Source organism: Lactuca sativa, chromosome 8 (genome assembly GCF_002870075.4).
Source record: "Lactuca sativa cultivar Salinas chromosome 8, Lsat_Salinas_v11, whole genome shotgun sequence".
Taxonomy (NCBI): domain Eukaryota; kingdom Viridiplantae; phylum Streptophyta; class Magnoliopsida; order Asterales; family Asteraceae; genus Lactuca; species Lactuca sativa.
This window is the reverse complement of record NC_056630.2, coordinates 277,221,072-277,242,633: the sequence shown is the minus strand read 5'-3', so window position 1 is coordinate 277,242,633 and position 21,562 is coordinate 277,221,072. Positions and strand designations below refer to the sequence as shown.

General features: G+C 45.0%; 1 long non-coding RNA gene across 1 annotated transcript; it reads left to right on the top strand.

Moving 5' to 3' along the window:
* The first annotated feature begins 19,802 nt into the window (after positions 1-19,802).
* LOC111883245 (uncharacterized) lies at positions 19,803-20,688 on the top strand. Its single transcript, XR_002847383.3, has 2 exons — positions 19,803-20,258; positions 20,339-20,688. It is a non-coding gene; the product is annotated as an uncharacterized LOC111883245 (long non-coding RNA).
* The last annotated feature ends 874 nt before the right edge of the window (positions 20,689-21,562 follow it).

Here is a 21,562-nt window from a genome sequence, read left to right as displayed (position 1 = left end):
AAATAATATTATTAATATATTAGAACTTATAATATATTAATAATCTCCAAGTGTTATTTCTCTCATTTAGTCTAACCAATTGCATGGTGCCATGCAACCCAAATGGACCATGCCGGGTCGGGTCAAGTACAAGCCCGAAATAGTTATGGACTTAGACACCTTATCCAACAGATAAGTATGCAAGGAACTCGGCGAGTGGATGGATGTACTCACGAGTTGAGGTCAACATAGACCGTTGGCCTTGGCAGATGACCTTGACTTTGACCAAGGGTTGACCATTGGACTTTTGGGGCATTTTGGGAAATTGGAAATTTACAAGTGTGGTTCCTTGGTGCATTTAGGTGGTGGAGTTATGCCGGCAATCCAAGAGCTTGGGTTTATCTTTGAGTCGGCAGTGCAAGGTGAGTTATCCTCATTATACATTGGTCTAAAGAACCAAGGCCGACCCTTTATATATTTTTATCTGGATTATGGCATGATATGTTTATTGATCGCATCCTAGTACCTAGGATGGTGGTATGCTTATTCTTAGTGACCTGGTTAGGTCAGTGTCTTAGTTATAGGATGATGTTATGTTAGTGACCGGTTAGGCCTATATCCTGGTTATTGGGCTGTTGCTATGATTAATGATTTGTTAGATCGGTTTGACTGTTATATGATGTAATATAGCGTATGATACATATGTGCACTTATTTGTTTGATTGGGGGTTGGGTTGAGGCGGTCATGCTTTGTGCTGTAGGCCAACATAATCGGTGAGCGGTCCGGATAGGCTATAGGCCCGCGAGGTGGTCCAGTCATGCCGAAGGCTCGGGAGCGGTCCAGATAGGCTGTAGGCCCTGCGAGGCAGTCCAGTCAAGCTAAAGGCTCATTATGCATGCTGTTATATAATTGTTATATGTTGTGGTTATATTGGTATTTTGGGGGAACTCACTAAGCTTTTGAGCTTACAAATTCTGTTTATTGTTTCTGGTACATCTGGGGATCGCGGCAAGGAGAAGGCATGATCGTACAGCTCCTCATGAACTGTTTATGTTTTTGGGAAAAACTCTGATATTAGATATTTTGAAAACAAACTTTGTAATGATGGATGGTTTTAAATGTTTTGAAAATTTTTAATTTGGCATGAAATTTTTAGGTGTTACAAGGTTGTATCAGAGCCTTGGTTTGAGTGAATTAGAGGAACACTTGTGTGACTCCAGTCTCAAATCAATGGAAAGATTTTAAAATGACATTAAAAAAAACGGTTTTCACAATTAGTAAGAGTGGATGCAAGTGTACGATCAGTTAGAGCCAGTAAGTTGACCCCAAAATACCATACATTTATTTGATATTGTGATATGATAGAACATCATGCTAATACTAGGCTAGGGACCCTCAGGAATTGCATGATAGAATTGTCTGATTATGTGATGCTTGCTAGCTTAGGGTTTCTTTACATGAGATTGACATCATGACTATAGTTACTTGTGTATGTATCACGGTTGTACATAATTAAGATCTTATAGCATGAGAATGTTTGATTGGACCTTATTGTCTGCTGTTATTGATTAGGGCTTGGGGTAGGGTCGGATATTCGAAAGTCTATAGGGTCCAACGTTATGTATGATTAGCATACACTAATGCTGCAGAGTTGGTGGAAGTTTCATGAATGGGTGGGTTGTGTGAGGCCGGTAGGTCAGTCGTGATTCAGTTAGCCTTCCTCTAGGGGTGAGGATTGAGCGCTCCCTATGCTTATGTATATTGTTATGGTGTTGTGGTGATACTTGAGACAAATATGGGTAGGTGTGAAAGGTAGTATGGGCCCGTAGTACTGAAAGCATAGGACCCATATGCATATCAAGAAAGTCACAACCCCTAGTGTTTAGTCGGGAGTTGGTTACCAGTTATTATGTGGATTATCTGATATCTTGTGGTATGTTTCAGAATGGTGAAGACAAGACGCTTCATGACTGGATCCGGTTCAGGATCAGGATCAGGAGACGGAGGACAAGAGTGGCCAACAGCACCTGGGCCCGTGGTGCAGATGGGTACCGAGGAGTTGGATGCCAGGATTCGGGAGATCCTACATGATGAGGTTACTGTTGCGTTCCGGGAACAGCTGCCGGAGATGTTTGTGTCTATTAAGACCGTCATGGTCGAGTACTTTGATGAGCGATACGCAGCCCTTGCAGAGACGGCTGCCGCTGCAGCTGCATCGGCTATAATAGCGGCAGGGGGAGTAGGAGGAGGCACTTGGGGCTTCCAGTACAGGCACTTCGACAACAAGAAGCCCCTTACTTTTAATGGGACACAGGACCCCATAAAGGCTATGAGGTGGATTTCAGATGTGGAGGGGTGTTTCTTTACCTGCTCGTGTCCTACTGACCAGAAGGTCAGATGTGCTTTGAACCTGTTAAGGTCCGGGGCCAAGGACTGGTGGAGATTGGCGACTGGGTCGTACACTAAATATCAAAGAGCTGCTGTTACTTGGGAGCAGTTCAGGGATATGTTTCGCGCCCGATACATTCCACGTGTCGAGCGGGAACGTTTGTCACATGAGTTTTTGAGTTTGAGACAGGAGGGGGAGTCGGTGACGGAGATCACCCCCATGTTCACATAGAGGGCAATGTTCTGCCCAGAGTTTGCTTCTGAGTAGGCTCAGATGGCCCGTTATCTGAGCATGCTAAAGATTGACATCCGTCAGTTTGTGTCTAGCCAACGATGTGATACTCTTTTGGAGTTGCAGGAGGCCGCTAGGCGGCGTGAGTTGTCGATTTAGCTGCAGATGAGGGAACAACAGCAGGCCCCGACGCAGTCATAGTCGGCGCCTAAGCGGTCTAAGACCACTGATTCTAGGACCAGGGGTCAACAAAGCCGTACTTGTGGAAAATGCGGCAAAAGTCATTCTGGAGTTTATCGGACGGGTAGTGGATGCCACAAGTGTGGAAAGGAGGGGCACTATGCTAGGGATTGTCGCCAAACAGCCCCTGCATCGAATATGAGGATATGCTATCACTATCATCAGGTTGGTCACATGAAGAGCAACTGCCACAGCTCGCAGCCAGGCCGGCGCAGGTTCCTGCGCCGGCTACATTGAGGATACCGGATGGGAGGCCAGTCAAGACATAGCCTCCGAAGGATCAGGGGTGTGCCTTCCAGCTGACCGCAAAGGAGGCCAGGGCAGCACCAGATGTGGTTGCTGGTATGTTTCTCTCCTTTATTTCATTTATTATAATTGTGTTATGCTTATCTGTTGTACTTGTGATTAGGTATGTTCTTAGTGAACTCTTTGCCTACTTTGGTTTTATTTGACTCGGGGGCGAGTTGGTCCTTCATATCTTACTCGTTTAGTAGGGAGTTCAGTGTGCTAGTGGGCGAGTTAGAGTGTCCGTTGCGAGTCTCTATCGCCAATGAACACGGGGTTTATGCTTCTTTGATCTACCGAGGGTGTGAGATGGATATTTTCGGAGTGTCCTTTCCGATAGATTTGATTCTGATCCCCATGGGGGAGGTGGGTGTGATTGTAGGCATGGATTGGATCAGTCGATTCTGTGCTATGATTGAGTGTAAGGGCCAACGAGTGGTAGTTCAAACCCAAAGTGGGGGAGAACTGGTGGTATATGGTGAGGGCACCAGAGTGCGATCAGGGTTTTGTTCAACTGCCAGGGCTTGACAGTATATTCAGCACGAGTGTGCGGGTTATTTGGCATATGTGGTGGATACACGGGTCAGGGACCAGGCTCCAGTTTCAGAGGTCTCGGTGGTTAGAGAGTTTACTGATGTATTCCCAGAGGAGTTGCCAGGGATACCTCCAGAAAGGCAGGTCGAGCGGTGCCAGGTGCGGCTCCTATCGCTAAGGCGCCATACCAATTGGCGCCACCCGAGATACAGGAGCTGTCATCACAGCTGTAGGCACTGCTGGCCAAGCAGTTCATTTGACCTAGCAGTTCTCCATGGGGAGCATCGATCCTCTTCTTCAGGAAGAAGGACGACTCGCACAGGATGTGCATTGATTATAGGGAGTTGAACAAGTTGACGGTGAAGAACCGTTATCCACTCCAGAGGATAGATGATCTCTTTGATCAATTGCAGATGGCATCTTGGTTCTCCAAGATAGATTTGAGTTTGGGGTATCATCAGGCCTGGATCAGAGAGGAGGACGTGTAGAAGACCGCGTTTCGGACTCGTTATGGTCATTACGAGTTTGTGGTGATTCCGTTTGGGCTCACCAATGTGCCGACAGTATTTATGGACCTGATGAACCGAGTATGCAGAACAATGTTGGATCGCTTGGTCATCGTGTTTATAGATGATATCTTGGTGTACTCTAAGACTCATGAGCAGCACGAGGAGCACTTCAGGGAATTGTTGGGGGTTCTAAGACGAGAGCGGCTATATGCCAAATTCTCGAAGTGCGAGTTTTGGTAATGGGAGGTCCAGTTCCTCGGGCACCTCATTAACCAGGATGGGATTTTGCTCGACCTGACCAAAATCGAGGCAATCATGCAGTGGGAGGTTCTGAAATCTCCCTCAGATATCAGGAGTTTTCTGGGATTGGTAGGGTACTATCGAAGAATCATACGGGGTTTCTCCAAGATTGCTTTACCCTTCACTTGTCTAACAAGGAAGGGGGTGGAGTTCCTGCGGAGCTCTGAGTAGTAGAGGGCATTTGAGACCCTCCGACAGCGTTTGTGTGAGGCTCTAGTTTTGACACTCCCGGAGGGAGTTGAGGATTTTGTGGTGTTCTGTGATGCATCCATCACAAGTTTAGGGGCGGTCCTCATGCAGAGGGGACGAGTGATAGCCTATGCATCGCGGCAGCTGAAGCCGCATGAGACAAGATATCCTACTCGTGATTTAGAGTTGGGAGTGGTGGTGTTTTCTCTCAAGTTATGGAGAAATTACCTATATGGGGTCCTTTGTACCATATATACGGACCACAAGAGCTTGAGACACATCATGGGTCAGCCAAACCTGAATATGAGGCAGCGCAGGTGGCTGGACGTAGTCAAGGACTATGATTGCGAGATCCTTTACCACCCTGGTAAAGCGAATGTGGTGGCGGAGGCTTTGAGCGGCAAGTCAACTGGGTCTTCCACCCCAGCGATATGTATGAGGATAGCGGTGAATTCTTCGCTTGAGAGTTTGATCAGAGATGCTCAGGTCGAGGGAATGTGGCCAGAGAACTGGAAGATGGAGAGGATCAGGGGAGAGAGTACCCGGTTTATGCAGGATAGCCGGGGATTATTAACCTGATGCGGTCGGGTATGGGTTCCGATGTCTGGTGGAGGCAGACAGACAGTCATGGAGGAGGCTCATAAGTCTCACTTCTCTATTCACCCGGGGCCACCAAGATGTATCGGGATTTGAGTTTGAGCTATTAGTGGCCGTGCATGAAGCGAGAAATCGCTTGGTACGTCGAGAGGTGCTTGACCTGTAGGATGGTCAAGGCCGAGCATCAGAGGCCGAATGGCAAGCTGCAGCTCCTGGAGATTCCCATGTGTAAATGGGAACAAATCACGATGGACTTTATTACCAAGCTGACGAGGACGGCGAAGGGGTTTGATTCCATACGGGTCATCGTGGATCGATTGACCAAGAGTGCCCATTTCATGGCCATACAGGAGAGTTCGTCGGCCGAGAAGTTGGCCGACGTGTACATCCGCGAGATCGTGGCTCGCCATGGGATTACGATCTCTATTGTCTCCCATCAAGATGTTAAGTTTACCTCCCGTTTCTGGCAGAAGTTCCACGAGGAGCTGGGCACGCGATTGCACTTCTGCATAACTTTCCATCTGCAGACTGATGGTCAGAGCGAGCGGACCATCCAGACCCTCGAGGATATGTTGAAGGCGTGTGTCATTGAGTTCGGTGGGATCTGGGATTCCCACCTACCGTTTTGCAGAGTTCGCCTACAACAATAGCTATCATTCCAGCATTGGCGCCCCGCCTTTCGAGCTATTGTATGATCGGAGATGTCATACCCTAGTTTGTTGGGGTGAGTTCGGACACAGGGTGATTGGACGGACGGAAGTAGTCTTACAGACTACCGATATGATTCAGCAGATTAGGCAGCGACTGCAGACTGCTCAGAGTCGGCAGAAGAGTTACGCTAACAAGCGCCGATCTGAGATAGAATTCCAGGTGGGTGATATGGTTCTCCTGAAGGTCTCACCCTGGAAGGGTGTGATCCGCTTCAGGAAGATGGGGAAATTGGGTCTCCATTACATTGGGCCGTTTAGGATCATTGCTATGGTTGGCAATGTGGCTTACAGGTTAGAGCCACAAGAGGAGCTTAGTCGGATCCACAACACCTTCCATGTTTTGTAGTTGCGGAAGTGCATTATGGATCAGGAGGTAGTGGTGTCGTTGGATGATATTCAGGTCGACGAACGCCTAAATTACGTGGAGAGGCCGATGGCCATACTGAAGAGAAAGATGAAAGTTCTACGGAACAAGGAGATACCTCCAGTGAAGGTGCAGTGGGAGCATCGGAGGGGGTCCGAGTGGACATGGGAGCCAGATGTAGAGATGTGGGAGCACTATCTGGAGTTGTTTGCCGCGACAGACTTCGAGGACGAAGTCTAGTTCAAGTGGGGGAGAATTATAACTCCCCGACTCTCAGGTATCGATGTTATAAGAATTTTCTTGTTTTCAAGGTCTACTCGACGAGTTGTTTGCCCTACTCGTCGAGTAGCAGTGGGTTGGTCCACGTGTTTTAGTGACCTACTCGCCGAGTAGGAGCTAGCAGATGAAACCCTGAATTCCGGGTATTTGCACCCTATTTAAGGACCACTTATCCCCCTTATCCTCTATTTCTACCTCCCTTGAGTTTAGAAAACCCTAATTCGTGGCTGCTCTCTATATTTGTGTGCTTTTTAGCTTGGAAGAGGGATCTTTGGAGTAAAAAGCTTGGATTTCAAGAAGTTTGGAGCAAGGGGCTATTGTAGATCCGGATTCTTCTCTGTCTTGGCACTATTTTGGAGGTAACAAGTTGTTATTGTGGCTCTCTCTTAATTTGATCTCTTCATTTATGGGTTTGGGATTTTAGGGTTTGCGTGGTGGTTCTCCGATTTGGGTCAAGATCTAAGGTTGCAACCTCAGATCTGGGCTCCTTTAGCCCCTCTTTGTCATAAAGTTTCAGTCCTTGTCGAGCTATGACCTTCCCCTTACCTTAAGCCACTCCTTTAGCTTGTTTTGGGCCATTATCATATTGCATGCACGTAAAGTTTGCAACTTTACGTGATAAACATGCCCTAGGAGCCTAGATCTGCAGTATGAAGCCTTTGCATGGCTTAAAAAGCATCTGTATGGATGAAGGATTAAAGGGACTCGGCGGGTCGCAAGGTCAACTCGGCGAGTCATATGAAGATGGTCATGAACTCGACGAGTTGGATGAACAACTCGGCGAGTCCAATGAAGATTTCTTTGGTCTCGGTGAGTCAGTCGATGGCTCGACGAGTCTGCTAGGGTCTTCCCAACCTTTGGACACGTATGAACACGACGAGTTATAAGGGGAAAACTCACCGAGTTTGCCAAGGAGTTACGACCACTGACACTAGGAACTCAACGAGTCACTCAAGTGACTTGGCGAGTTGATGAGTATGCAAGGAACTCGGCGACTGGCTGGATGTACTCGACGAGTTGAGGTCAACATAGACCGTTGACCTTGGTAGATGACCTTGACTTTGACCAAGGGTTGACCATTTCTGGGACATTTTGGGAAATTGGAAATTTACAAGCATGGTTCCATGGTGCATATAGGTGGTGGAGTTATGCCGACAATCCAAGAGCTTGGGTTTATCTTCGAGTCGACAGTGCAATGTGAGTTATCCTCACTATACTAATGGGTCTAAGGCACCATGGTCGGGCCCTTATATATTTGTATATGGATTATGGCATGATATGTTTATTGATCACATCCTGGTAGTTAGGATGGTGGTATGCTTATGCTTAGTGACCTGGTTAGGTCAGTGTCTTGGTTATAGGATGATGCTATGTTAGTGACCGGTAAGGTTTGTATCCCGGTTATTAGGATGTTGCTATGATTAATGATCTATTAGATCAGTTTGACTATTATATGATGTGAGCTAGCGTATGATACTTATGTGCACATGTTTGTTTCATTGGGGGTTGGGTTAAGGCAGTCCTGCTTTGTGTTGTAGGCCAACATACCCGGTGAGCGGTCCGGATAGGGTTTAGGCCCACAAGGCGGTCCAGTCATGCCGAAGGCTCGGGAGCGGTCCAGATAGGTTGTAGGCCCTGCGAGGTGGTCCAGTCAAGCTGAAGGCTCATTATGCATGCTGGTCTACAATTGTTATATGTAGTTGTTATATTGGTATTTTGAGGGAACTCACTAAGATTTCGGGCTTATAGTTTCAGTTTATTGTTTCAAGTACATTAGGGGATCGCGGAAAGTTGAAGGCATGATCGTAAAACTCCTCATGAATTGTTTATGTTTTTGGGAAAAACTGTGATATTAGATATTTTGAAAACAAACTTTGTAATGATGGATGGTTTTAAATGTTTTGAAAAAGCTTTAATTTGGCATGAAATTTTTGGGTGTTACAATGTTGTAGGATTGAGGTTGGAGAGGAGAATTGACTTTGACCTAGCTAACAACTTACCTCCAATGTTCATCTTTGCTTTGTAACCTACTGAAACCGGTGAAACCGACACTTTTCCATTTTCCTATAACTCCATGAAAATATCTTATCCACAATCAACAAAAAATTAAATTAAGAGCTTTTGCCAATTTAGTGGCAAAACATGAGACTTTTGTGATATTAGTCATTTAATATAATTTAATTATTCGTTTATCAAGAAAATATGAGTATTATGAATAGAAAATATATTTATAAGAAAGACAAAAAAAATAATATAATCAAGATTTTCATTTATAAACATTTGAGACGTATCTGTATGTGTAAAATTTATAGTTTTTTTTATATCGAAACGAACGGAAATCCTTGTTGCATGAAGAATATATATATATATATATATATATATATATATATATATATATATATATATAGAGAGAGAGAGAGAGAGAGAGATCTAGGTTAAAATGTTTTAGCAACTATTGTGTGCCTAAATGCACCAATGAGAATTCAAGAAATAATAAATAATTAAATAAATCATTTAAGGGTATTTTGGACCTTTTGTACTTTTAATTATGGAAATCATTTATTTGAAATCCTACAATTAAGGAAATAAGGTAAATATATTTGACCTACTCGTGTGTGGTAAAACCCGTCTCTGACTTGCTCAACAGTTGTAGCTGCCTCCGACTTCATCCACTGCATCAGATTCATCCACCATTCACCGGTGAAGTCGAAACCATCCGATCAATGTCCACCAATACTTCCACCTCCCGCCTCCATCAGTGTCGTGAGTTCCTCCACCAACACCGATGAAATCGATTTTCTTTTTTCTCAAAATTTCTTTTTTTAGATTCTATCAGTTGTTGAAATCGATTTCTTTCTTTGCACAAATTGATTTGTTGAAATCAATTTTATTGCTTCTCTTCTCATCTGTGAAATCCATTGATTATTTGAAATCGATTTTTTTAAGTAATACTTTCTAATTGATTTGGAATATGATTTTGTAGGATACAAAATTGTTCATCGTGGGTGTTTGTTCTTCAACAACCATCGTCCCTTCATTACCATCCCCACTGAAGTCGACCTCGACCCCAAAAAAGTTTCAATCGATGAAACAAAAGCTCACTTGTCATCCTCTCAATCTCTTATGTAGCCTCTATTTCGGCCATATGGTAAGTCAATTCAATGGGTTGAAAAAAACATCATCTTTCTTTTACAATTTGTCTCCAGTTTAAAGCCTCTGTTTTTGCGATTTTTGGGTTCTAATCGATTTTTTTTTGTTAAATTTAAATTATATATTTTAACTCTTCTGATAGATTTCAGTCAGACCAGTTATTTGTTGATAATAATATAAGTTTCTCAGGAAGTGTTTTTAGTTATCCAAGTCCTTTTTTTCTAAACACCAAGTGTTCGACTAAATGCCTAAATGAAGATTTACTTTGTAATTTGTCACTTGTCCATTAAAAACTCTTTTCTACGGTCCTAATTGAATTGTTACTGAGTTTAGATAGTTCTTATATTTTGAGTAATTGTTTTGTTTTTACTTTTTCAAATAGTTGTTTACCTTTCAATTATGTTTGGTTCAATTATCAATGTATGTTTGTGTAAAGTGCACTAATCTTGTTTGGTTCAATTCTCGCATCATATGGATATATAATTTCAATAGGCCTAATTAAAAGAATGATCACGAAATTAATTTATGTTATCTCATCTCATGGAGATTAAGTAAGTAACTGTGTTGTTGATTTTTAACTTACAGGTAAACCATTGAAGGAGCACAAGCAAAGAAAGTATGGGCAATATTCTGCCAGAATGTATACTATGTAGTCTTCTATATGCTATGTATATACTGATGTGGTCGATTTCATATGCCAACACAGTGAATTAATTTTGTTTGATTTCGTATACCAACATAGTAAAGGCTTAATATCATATGCCAATATAGATTGGTGAAAGCTACTCATCTTGTTCTAGAAAATTGTTTAAAAAGGTAAGTAATTTGTTTATGTATTATTTTGGTTCATTTTGTGATTTTGAATTCCAATTTCTATTCTCCCTTGTTATTGTGTATTTGGAATCTAAAATTATATTAGTTTTTGTTGTATTTGTGATAGGAATGGCAAGAATGTGTTGAAGACCTAATAGGAATTGCTTGAAGAATGAATAAAGTTTGAACATACTCACATTTTAATAATGTTGTTATTTTTTAAGAGTTTTATTCATTTTTGTTATTATTCTTTTAGAATATGTATAATTATATTAAAATGTATAAGACTAGCTTGTGTAACGCCCCGTTCCTGGTACGTATTTATTTTGATTAAATGTTCTTTTAGGAAGAGCTACTCGGCGAGTTGTAACCCTAACTCGCCGAGTAGATGTCGAGTGGATGCGGGCTTTAAGTGATCTACTCGGCGAGTCCACGCCTGGACTCGGCGAGTCAGCCAATCAGGAGGAGACCCTAATCCTTAGGGTTTGCACCCTATTTAAAGGTCCTTACAGCCCCATCTCAGCCCCCATCACCCTCAGAGCATTCCTTATCGAAAACCCTAACCTCCATTGATAAGTTTGAGTGATTGTTGCCTTGTGAAGGGACTTTTGGTGCACCTTGGAGCAAGTGGAAGAAGGGAGAGGTTGAAGAGGTCAAGGAGGGGGACTTAGATCGAGAACACATTCATTTGTGGTCTTCCATTCTGGTAATAAAGTTTCCATCTTGGTTATTGACCTATTAGATCTTGTTTGTCCCTAAATTGTTGCTTTTAAGCCCTAAAACCCCAAATCCTTGAAGAGAAACCTTATGGTTGGATTATACTTCAGATCTGGACTCTCATTACCTTCTTGAAGTGTTAAGTTTCAATCATATTGGTGATTAAGGTCCCTCTTGAGCTTAGAACCCCATTAAGAGCTTAGTTTGGACATTTGAAGCCTCTAAAGCTATGCATGCACGTAAAGTTTGCAACTTTACGTGATAAGCATGCCCTAGAAGCCTAGATCTGTGGTTTGGAGCCACTGCATGGCTCAAATCAGGTTTGTATAGAAAAAAGGACTGAATGAACTCGGCGAGTAGAACGATGGACTCGGCGAGTCCTATGAAGTTAGCCGTGGACTCGGCAAGTTGGATGAGCAACTCGGCGAGTCCGATGAAGATTGCCTTAGACTCGATGAGTTGTTCTTCAACTTGGCGAGTCAGATTAACTTGGACTTAGTATGTATGCATCGAGGAAGAACGCGTCGAGTCTTCGCTAAGCTCGACGAGTAGAAACGGGTGTAGAACTAGAATAGATGGAAGGGACTCGGCGAGTTGGCGAGCCAACTCGGCAAGTCCGGTCAACCAGGAGGTTGACTTTGACCAGGATGTTGACTTAGATCGGGGGGTAAAATAGTCATTTTACCCTAAAATTAGTTATCAGTATCTGACTTAGTGTTTATGGAAATTGTAGCCGAGGAGTTCCGGTTCTGCAGTCAGGCGCTCAGCAAGCAGACTTTCAGTAGCTACTTCGAGGTGAGTTTCCTTCCAGTAGGAACGGGTCTAAGGCACCAAGGCTGGCGCGTATAGACGATATGATAGTGTCGGAGTGTGGGCAGAGCCCATATCTCTTAGTTGAGTCTGATGATGCTATATGTTAGCGTGGTAGATTTGTTTATACTCATTGTCTGTGTGATACTTGTATATTATGGTTTAGTAGTGGAGTGTGGACGAGGCCCGTATCTCCTAGATAGCGGAGTGTGGGCGAGGCCCGTATCTCCTAGCTGTTCATTATATGATTGTATGGTATGTGGTATTATGGGGGAACTCACTAAGCTTTGTGCTTATAGTTTTCAGTTTTGGTTTCAGGTACCTCTTCTTCGAAGGGGAAGGAGCTGGCGCAGTAGCGGCCCATCACAGACATGCCTTCTATTCCGCACTATGAGATCCTCCTGGGAATTTTTGCTCTGATGATATTATGTTTTTATAAAATGTTTTTCAAGACATGCAATAATTTTTATGAAATGATATGATCAGTGAACATTATATTTCTAATGGTTGCTAAGCATATGCTTTATAAATGAAATTTTTGGCTCGTATTTTTGGGACGTTACAAGTTGGTTTCAGAGCCCTGGTTTGAGGGATTCGAACACACCTTCAGGGTGTTTGAACTCAAATCGAGGGATTAAAAGAACAAAGTGTGTGATGTGCATGACCGGCCAAGCTTAAGTAAGTATTCCCCAAAGTACCCATACAAGCTTATGTTATGTTTATCAGTTTCAGTAGAACAACATGCTAGAATAGGACTAAGGATCTAGGAGTGATGCCTTATGTGCCTGCTTTATGTGCTTCAGTGTATGAAAAACTGCATGCTAGAATTGAGTAGACAGCAGTAGGATAGCCTGTTTAGGTTATGCCTGATAGTACGAGTTTAGCATTGTATGCTAGTTCAGTTTCTCTCTACGAGGATAGAGTTGCTTAAGATTGTTTCCTTTTGTTCAAATGTTGCTTGCTTTGTGCTATATGGGCTTTGAGTGATGGGAGTTAGCTGTTAGGTGAATACGTTAAAGTAACATGTGATCAGGGTTGAATAATCTCAGAGTGTTGGATTTGACCTTATTGCGTAGCTCTTGTTTGAGTCCTAACCGTTGTAGGGATGAGTCCCTTACTCGAAGGATTATCCGAGCCTCGTTGCATGTGATTGTATTCAGGTAATAGCTAATTGGCATCACAAAGAGACCTTCAGCAGCTGAGGACTGGGTTGGGTGGAGTCAGAGGTTTCCTAGGGTAAGCCTAGGATAAGAGTAGCAGAGATCAGCGGTAGTGAAAAGGATCTGGTAGAGTCAAGGCAGTCCTTAGAGAAGGTACGGATAGATGTGGAAGGTAGTATGGGCCCGTACTACTGAAAGCAGAGGATCCGTACCCGAACCGAGGAAGGCCAAGATAAGACCAGGGAACTTGTAGTAAGTGTGATCCCTCCAGAGGTGTCAGTATCGCTAACGATTATTATTTATGTATTTCAGAATGGTGGTACTACGCTCGAGGCCAGCAGTTGGCCGTACAGGAGAGGGATCGGGTTCGAGATCAGGTTCCAAGCCAGTAGATGAGGGGCTACGCAAGTTCATCGCATCAGAGATCACCAGAGGCATCCTTGAGTCGACCCCCATTATCTTCGGGTCAATCAAGGAAGGGATATTGGAGCTGATGGAGGATCGCCTCCGAGCATTCAGGAGCGACATGGCATCTGGCCAGCCGGGATCTCGCACACTGTCCTTCAAGGACTTCCGGGGCAGTGGTGCGCCGGATTTTCATGGGGCGAAGGACCCCATAACTGCCAGGCGATGGATTGCAGACATTGAGTCTGTGCAGTTGACTAGCTTCTGCCCTGAGGGGTCGAAGGTGAGATATGCAGTAGGATGTTTGCGAGATCGAGCTAGGGATTGGTGGGAGTCCGTTGGTGACTCGTTGGGAGCCTCGGCTGTCGAGGCTATGACCTGGTCGGACTTCGTGACCAGGTTTAGGGTAGAGTTTGCGCCGACTATCGAGCTTCAGCAGCTGGCCAGAGAGTTCCTAGACATGAGACAGACGACGGAGATCACCACCAAGATCCGGGAGAGAGCATTGTTGGTGCCCTAGGACGCGGGTGATGAGGACATGAGGAGGACCCGCTATCATGACATGCTCCGAGCTGATATTCGGGAGCATGTCATTTTTTCAGTTTGCCCCACCCTGGACTCTATGATTGTCAGGGCAAGGGAGAGAGAGATAGATCTGGAGCACATTTGGAAGAGGAAGACAGAGGAGGGACAGGTAGGAGGGGCCTCAGGGAAGAAGCCCAGGGGATCAGATGGTAGGCCGATAGGCCAAAGAGGACCAGGTCGCTGCGGGAAATGCGGCAGGTCACACGAGGGAGCATGTAGATTGGGATCGTCGGACTGCTACAAGTGCGGCAAGAAGGGAAACTTTAGCAGGGATTGTACTACCCCTGCACCTGTGGTTCAGACATCGGAGTTGCTGTGTTTCCACTGCAAGCAGAGGGGCCACAGGAAGGCCAATTGCCCCCAGTTGACAGCATCAGCGTCGGTTAAGGCACCAGCTCCAGCGACCCTGCAGATCACTGATGGCCGACAGGGCAAGGCAGAGGCTCCATTGGTGAGGAGTCGGGCATTTTAGCTGACTACCGAGGAGGCACGCGCCGCACCCGATATGGTGACGGGTATGATTCTTCCCTTTATTTTATTTTATATGATGTTATGTTATTGATGTGTGCTCTGTGTTTATGCGTTAGGATCATTCCATGTGAACGGTATCCCAGTTCAGGTGTTGTTTGACTCGGGTGCCACCCGGTCATTTGTTTCCCTTGCGCTTAGCAAGAGGTTTACTGAGTCTTCAGGCATGTTGGATTGCCCTTTAGAGGTGGAGATTACCGATGATCGATCAGTGTGAGCGACAGCAGTATTCAGGGGTTGTGTCCTAAGGTTATTTGAGGAGCGCTATTTAGTGGATTTGGTTCCCATCCCATTGCGGGGGAACAAGGTGATTATAAGCATGGATTGGTTGAGCCCTAATGGGGCGGTGATAGATTGCGCACAACAATTAGTGCGGATCAGGACCCTAAGTGGGGGAGAGTTGGTGATCCACGACGAGAGGCCACAGTGTGGACCTGCAGTATGTTCAACAACAAGAGCTAGGCGCTACCTTCAGCAGGGTTACGCGGGATATGTCGCATATGTTTTGGATACCCGGGAGACGGGTAAGGCGACCGTGAGCGAGGTTCCAGTGGTGCGAGACTACACTGATGTGTTCCTGGAGGAGCTTCCTGGGATACCTCCAGAGCGTCAGGTAGAGTTCAGGATTGACCTAGTTCCTAGTGCGGCTCCGATAGCCAAGGCACTGTATCGGTTGGCTCCTCCTGAGATGCAGGAGTTGTCTACACAGCTGCAGGAGCTATTAGACAATGGATTCATTCGACCGAGCAGTTCACCCTGGGGAGCCCCGATCCTGTTTGTGAGGAATAAGGACGGGTCGCATCGGATGTGTATAGATTACCGGGAGCTGAATAAGGTAACAGTGAAGAACCGTTACCCACTCCCGAGGATTGATGACCTCTTTGATCAGTTGCAGGGAGCATCTTGGTTCTACAAGATCGATCTGCGTTCAGGTTATCATCAAATGAGGGTCAGAGAGGAGGATATACAAAAGACCGCGTTTCGGACGCGTTATGGCCATTATGAGTTCATGGTGATGCCGTTTGGGCTCACCAATGCTCCTGCAGCATTCATGGATCTCATGAACCGCGTGTATAGACCGATGCTGGATCGGTCTGTGATAATTTTCATTGATGACATCTTGGTTTATTCCAAGATGCCGGAGGAGCACGAGGAGCATCTGAGAGAGGTTTTGGAGACCTTGAGGAGGGAGAGCTTGTACGCCAAGTTCTCCAAATGTGAGTTTTGGTTGCGCGAGGTGCAGTTTCTTGGGCACCTCGTCAACTAGAACGGGATTTCAATAGACCCGACCAAGGTGGAGGCCGTGATGAGATGGGAGGTTCCGAAGTCTCCATCCGAGATTCGGAGTTTCCTAGGATTAGCAGGCTACTATCGGAGATTCATTTAGGATTTCTCCAAGATAGTCGTACCCCTGACACGGTTGACTAAGAAAGTCGTAGTCTTTCGATGGGGGCCTGAGCAGCAGGCCGCATTCGAGGCTCTGAGACAGAGATTGTGCAAGGCGTCAATTTTAGCCTTGCCAGAAGGCGTAGAGGATTTTGTGGTATATTGTGACGCGTCCATTTTGGGGTTGGGCGCGGTGCTGATGTAGAGAGGGCACGTCATAGCCTACGCTTCGAGGCAGCTAAAGCCTCACGAGGCAAACTACCCGACGCATGATTTAGAGTTGGGGGCGATGGGCTTTGCCCTCAAGATTTGGCGACATTACCTCTACGGGGTTCAGTGTACCATTTACACGGACCACAAGAGTTTGAGGTACCTCATGGATCAGCCGAATATGAACATGAGGCAGCGTCGGTGGCTTGATGTGGTGAAGGATTATGATTGTGAGATCCTTTACCACCCAGGGAAGGCCAGTGTGGTGGCTGATGCGCTTAGCCGTAAGGCGGCGCCGATCAGGGATATTTGCATGCGGATGACAGTGGTGACTCCGCTTTTGGAACGGATTCGGGAGGCCCAACAGGAGGCTATGAAGGAGGAACATCGGAAGAGTGAGCGAATAGTAGGTCAAGTCACCTCCTTCGATTATGATAGCCGAGGATTATTGAAATTACACTGTAGGGTATGGGTGCCATACCTCGGAGGCGTGCGTCAGATTTTGATGGAGGAGGCGCACAAATCCCGATTCTCCATTCATCCCGGGGCGACGAAGATGTATAGGGATCTTCGTCTGGACTATTGGTGGCCCTACATGAAGCGGGATGTGGCTTGGTACGTCGAGCGGTGCTTGACCAGCAGGAAGGTCAAGGCCGAGCATCAGAGACCGCACGACAAGATGTAGCCGTTGGAAATCTCGTTATGGAAGTGGGAGGATATTATGATGGGTTTTATCACGAAGCTTCCCAGGACCGCGCGAGGAGCGGATTCTATATGGGTCATCGTGGATCGATTGACCAAGAGCGCCATTTTATTTCAATTCAGGAGAGCATCTCAGCCGAGAAGTTGGCCGACATCTATATCAGGGAGATAGTGGCGCGGCACGGGGTGCCAGTGTCAGTGATTTCAGACAGAGATGTGCGTTTTACTTCCAGGTTTTGGAAGAAGTTTCATGATGAGTTGGGCACTCGTCTGCATCTTAGCACTGCCTTCCACCCGCAGACGGATGGTCAGAGTGAGCGGGCCTTCCAGAATCTTGAGGATATGTTGCGGGCATGCGTGCTAGATTTCGACGGCAGTTGGGATACGTATCTTCTGTTATCAAAATTTTCGTATAACAATAGTTACCATGCGAGTATTGACCGCCCTCCTTCGAGATGCTCTACGGGAGAAAATGCAGGACCCCGATTTGTTGGGGCGAGGTCGGTTAGCGTGTCATTAGGAGCACCGAAGTGGTGCTCAAGACAACAGAGTTGATCGAACAGGTTCGTAGTAGACTGCAAACTGCGCAGAGTCGGCATAAGAGTTACGCCGACAGGAGGCGTTCAGACTTGGAGTTTCAGGTGGATGACATGGTCCTCCTGAAGGTATCACCCTGGAAGGGTGTCATTAGGTTCCGGAAGAGGGGCAAGTTGGGCCCCAGGTTCATTGGTCCTTTTAGGGTTTTGGCCTGGGTGGGTCGGGCTGCCTATCGATTGGATCTTCCAGCAGAGCTTAGCCAGATCCACAACACTTTTCATGTTTCTCAGTTGAGAAAGTGTTTGGTGGACGAGTCAGCAGTTGTACCCTTGGAGGATATTCAGGTTGATAGCAACCTGAATTATATCGAGAGACCAGTTGCGATCTTAGATCGAAAGGCGAAGACCTTGAGGAACAAGGTGGTTCAGTTGGTGAAGGTGCAGTGGCAGCACCGGAAGGGTTCGCAGTGGACATGGGAGGCGGAGGAGGAGATGAGGGAGCACTACCCCGAGTTGTTTCTGGAGTCAGCAGACTTCGAGGACGAAGCCTAAGATAAGTGGGGGAAAATTGTAACGCCCCGTTCTAGGTACGTATTTATATTGATTAAATGTACTTTTGGGAAGAGCTACTCGGCGAGTTGTAGCCCTAACTCGCCGAGTAGATGTTGAGTGGATGCGGGTTTTAGGGGATCTACTCGGCGAGTAGGCCAATCAGGAGGAGACCCTGATCCTTAGAGTTTGCACCCTATTTAAATGTCCTTACAGCCCCATCTTAGCCCCCACCACCCTCAGAGCATTCCTTATCGAAAACCCTAGCCTCTATTGATAAGTTTGAGTGATTGTTGCCTTGTGAAGGGACTTTTGGTGCACCTTGGAGCAAGTGGAAGAAGGGAGAGGTTGAAGAGGTTAAGGAGGGGGACTTAGATCGAGAACACATTCATTTGTGGTCATCCATTCTGGTAATAAAGTTTCCATCTTGCTTATTGATCTATTAGATCTTGTTTGTCCCTAAATTGTTGCTTTTAAGCCCTAAAACCCCAAATCCTTGAGGAGAAACCTTATGGTTGGGTTATACTTCAGATCTGGACTCTTATTACCTTCTTGAAGTGTTAAGTTTCAGTCATATTGGTGATTAAGGTCCCTCTTGAGCTTAGAACCCCATTAAGAGCTTAGTTTGGACATTTGAAGCCTCTAAAGCTATGCATGCACGTAAAGTTTGCAACTTTACATGATAAGCATGCCCTAGAAGCCTAGATCTGTGGTTTGGAGCCAATGCATAGCTCAAATCAGGTATGTATAGAAAAAAGGACTGAATGAACTCGGCGAGTAGAACATTGGACTCGGCGAGTCCTATGAAGTTAGCCGTGGACTCGGCAAGTTGGATGAGCAACTCGGCGAGTCCGATGAAGATTGCCTTAGACTCGACGAGTTGTTCTTCAACTCGGCGAGTCAGATGAACTTGGACTTAGTATGTATGCATCGAGGAAGAACGCGTCGAGTCTTTGCTAAGCTCGACGAGTAGAAACGGGTGTAGAACTAGAACAGATGGAAGGGACTCGCGAGTTGGCGAGCCAACTCGGCGAGTCCGGTCAACCAGGAAGTTGACTTTTGACCAGGATGTTGACTTTGACCGGGGGTAAGATAGTCATTTTACCCTAAGATTAGTTATCGGTATCTGACTTAGTGTTTATGGAAATTGTAGCCGGGGAGTTCCGGTTTAGCAGTCAGGCGCTCAGCAAGCAGACTTTCAGCAGCTACTTCGAGGTGAGTTTCCTTCCAGTAGGAACGGGTCTAAGGCACCAAGGCCAACCCGTATAGATGATATGACAGTGTCGGAGTGCGGACAGAGCCCATATCTCTTAGTTGAGTCTGATGATGCTATATGCTAGCGTGGTAGAATTGTTTATACTCGTTGCATGTGTGATACTTGTATATTATGGTTTAGTAGTGGAGTGTGGGCGAGGCCCGTATCTCCTAGATAGCGGAGTGTGTGCGAGGCCCGTATCTCCTAGATAGCGGAGTGTGGGCGAGGCACGTATCTCCCAGTTAGCGGAGTGTGGGCGAGGCCCGTATCTCCTTGAGTGTGGGCGAGGCCCGTATCTCCTAGCTGTTCATTATATGATTGTATGGTATGTGGTATTATGGGGGAACTCACTAAGCTTCGTGCTTACAGTTTTCAGTTTTGGTTTCAGGTACCTCTTCTTTGAATAGGAAGGAGCTGGCGCGGTAGTGGCCCATCACACACATGCCTTGTATTCCGCACTATGAGATCCTCCTGGGAATTTGTGCTCTGATGATATTATGTTTATATAAAATGTTTTTCAAGACATGCGATAATTGTTATGAAATGATACGATCGGTTAACCTTATATTTCTAATGTTTTTCAAACTGCTTTCCCTTCATCTGCTCCGTCCTTGGCGCTTGATTTCTACCAGATACGGATTTCTTCGACAACATCCTCCAGCAACCACATATTAGGGTTCGATTTTGGCTTCAACGGACATTTCAGCCAGAGTACACGCCGATGTTCCTGCTATCTGCTGACTTCCACCCTTCTTCTTCGATTTCAGCCACCGCAATCTGCGGTGACACCGCCTCAATCACAGCCTCCGTCGGTTGGTTTTCGGTCGGGTTGTTTCAATTTAATGGTACTCACATATATATTGTTTCCGGATTCCTTTGTGTTCATTTAATCAACGATTTTTTATTTCACGTTTTCATTTGACAGCAGAGAACATCAATGGTTGCAGTCTGCTGAACATTTTATATCCAATGAATGGGTTCGCTTTTCAATTTTGTTGAAATTAGGGTTTATGAGAATGCAACAATCGAGGATGACGGCTAGAGCCTGATGAATTTGTCGATCTAAGCCCTATTCTCTTTTTGTTTTCGATTCTAGAATCCACAATCGATTCACTGCAATCGATCATTGACACTCGCAATATCATTCAGGTCAGTAGAAATCAATCCGTTTTCCAGGCTATATAGCTTTTTAAGATTTGAATATGGGTGTATACGTATGTAGTGTTGATGTTACATTTATTTTTCTTTTCATCAATTGATATTGTTTTTCTTTCATTTTCCCCAATTTTGATATGTTTTGCTTGAGATTCAAAAGAAAAAAATTCTTATTTTTAGATAAAATCATGGGATTTGAGTACAAATTACAGCTCATACATGTTTGGATGTGGCCTTGAACTTTTTGACATTAAATTCAATTGAGTTTCCTCTGAATTATCTTCTTCTTCTTCAATTTTGACAAATTCTGATGGAAATTTTTAGATCACTGGATAAAATGGTTGATGGGATGACAGGTGATCATGAACTTGTGTTAGGATTTAGGAATGTCTTCCACATTGATCTAAATCATGTCCGAGTAAGACATGAATATGCCAAGTAAACGTTCCGACTGAATTGAATTTGACTATACTGAATTGGGCAAATTGTATAGGGGTATTTATGCCTTTTCCCTATATAAGAGATTTCTTGATTTGTGCAAGGGCTAATTCAGTGACATCAGTGAAGTCTATAAAAAATGTATCAAAGTATTTAGTCCTGGTATGTATTAATTTATGTTTGCTGTAATTCACACCAGAATGGCTTTGTGTTTGTGGCCATGTAATGATGTTGGTGAGGATCATTTCAGTGGTTCGAATTAGACTGAGTTTTAATTAACTTGGACTAATCAAATGTAAGGCTTCAATATGCTGTTTCTGGGGTTGCAACAAATTACATAGGACAAAGGTTTTCTTAAGCATTAGTGATTTACATTTTTCCAATACATTTTTTTTTCTAAGGATCTAGATTCGGGCAACAATTGTTCATACTTGAATGACTTGTGGGAAATATATTTTTGTGATTTGCCGTATCCTCATATCCTGACCTTATTTTCTCAAAAGTAACTTTAGTTGTCGTTCGACAAGTACAATATATAAAGATTGAGAAATAATAT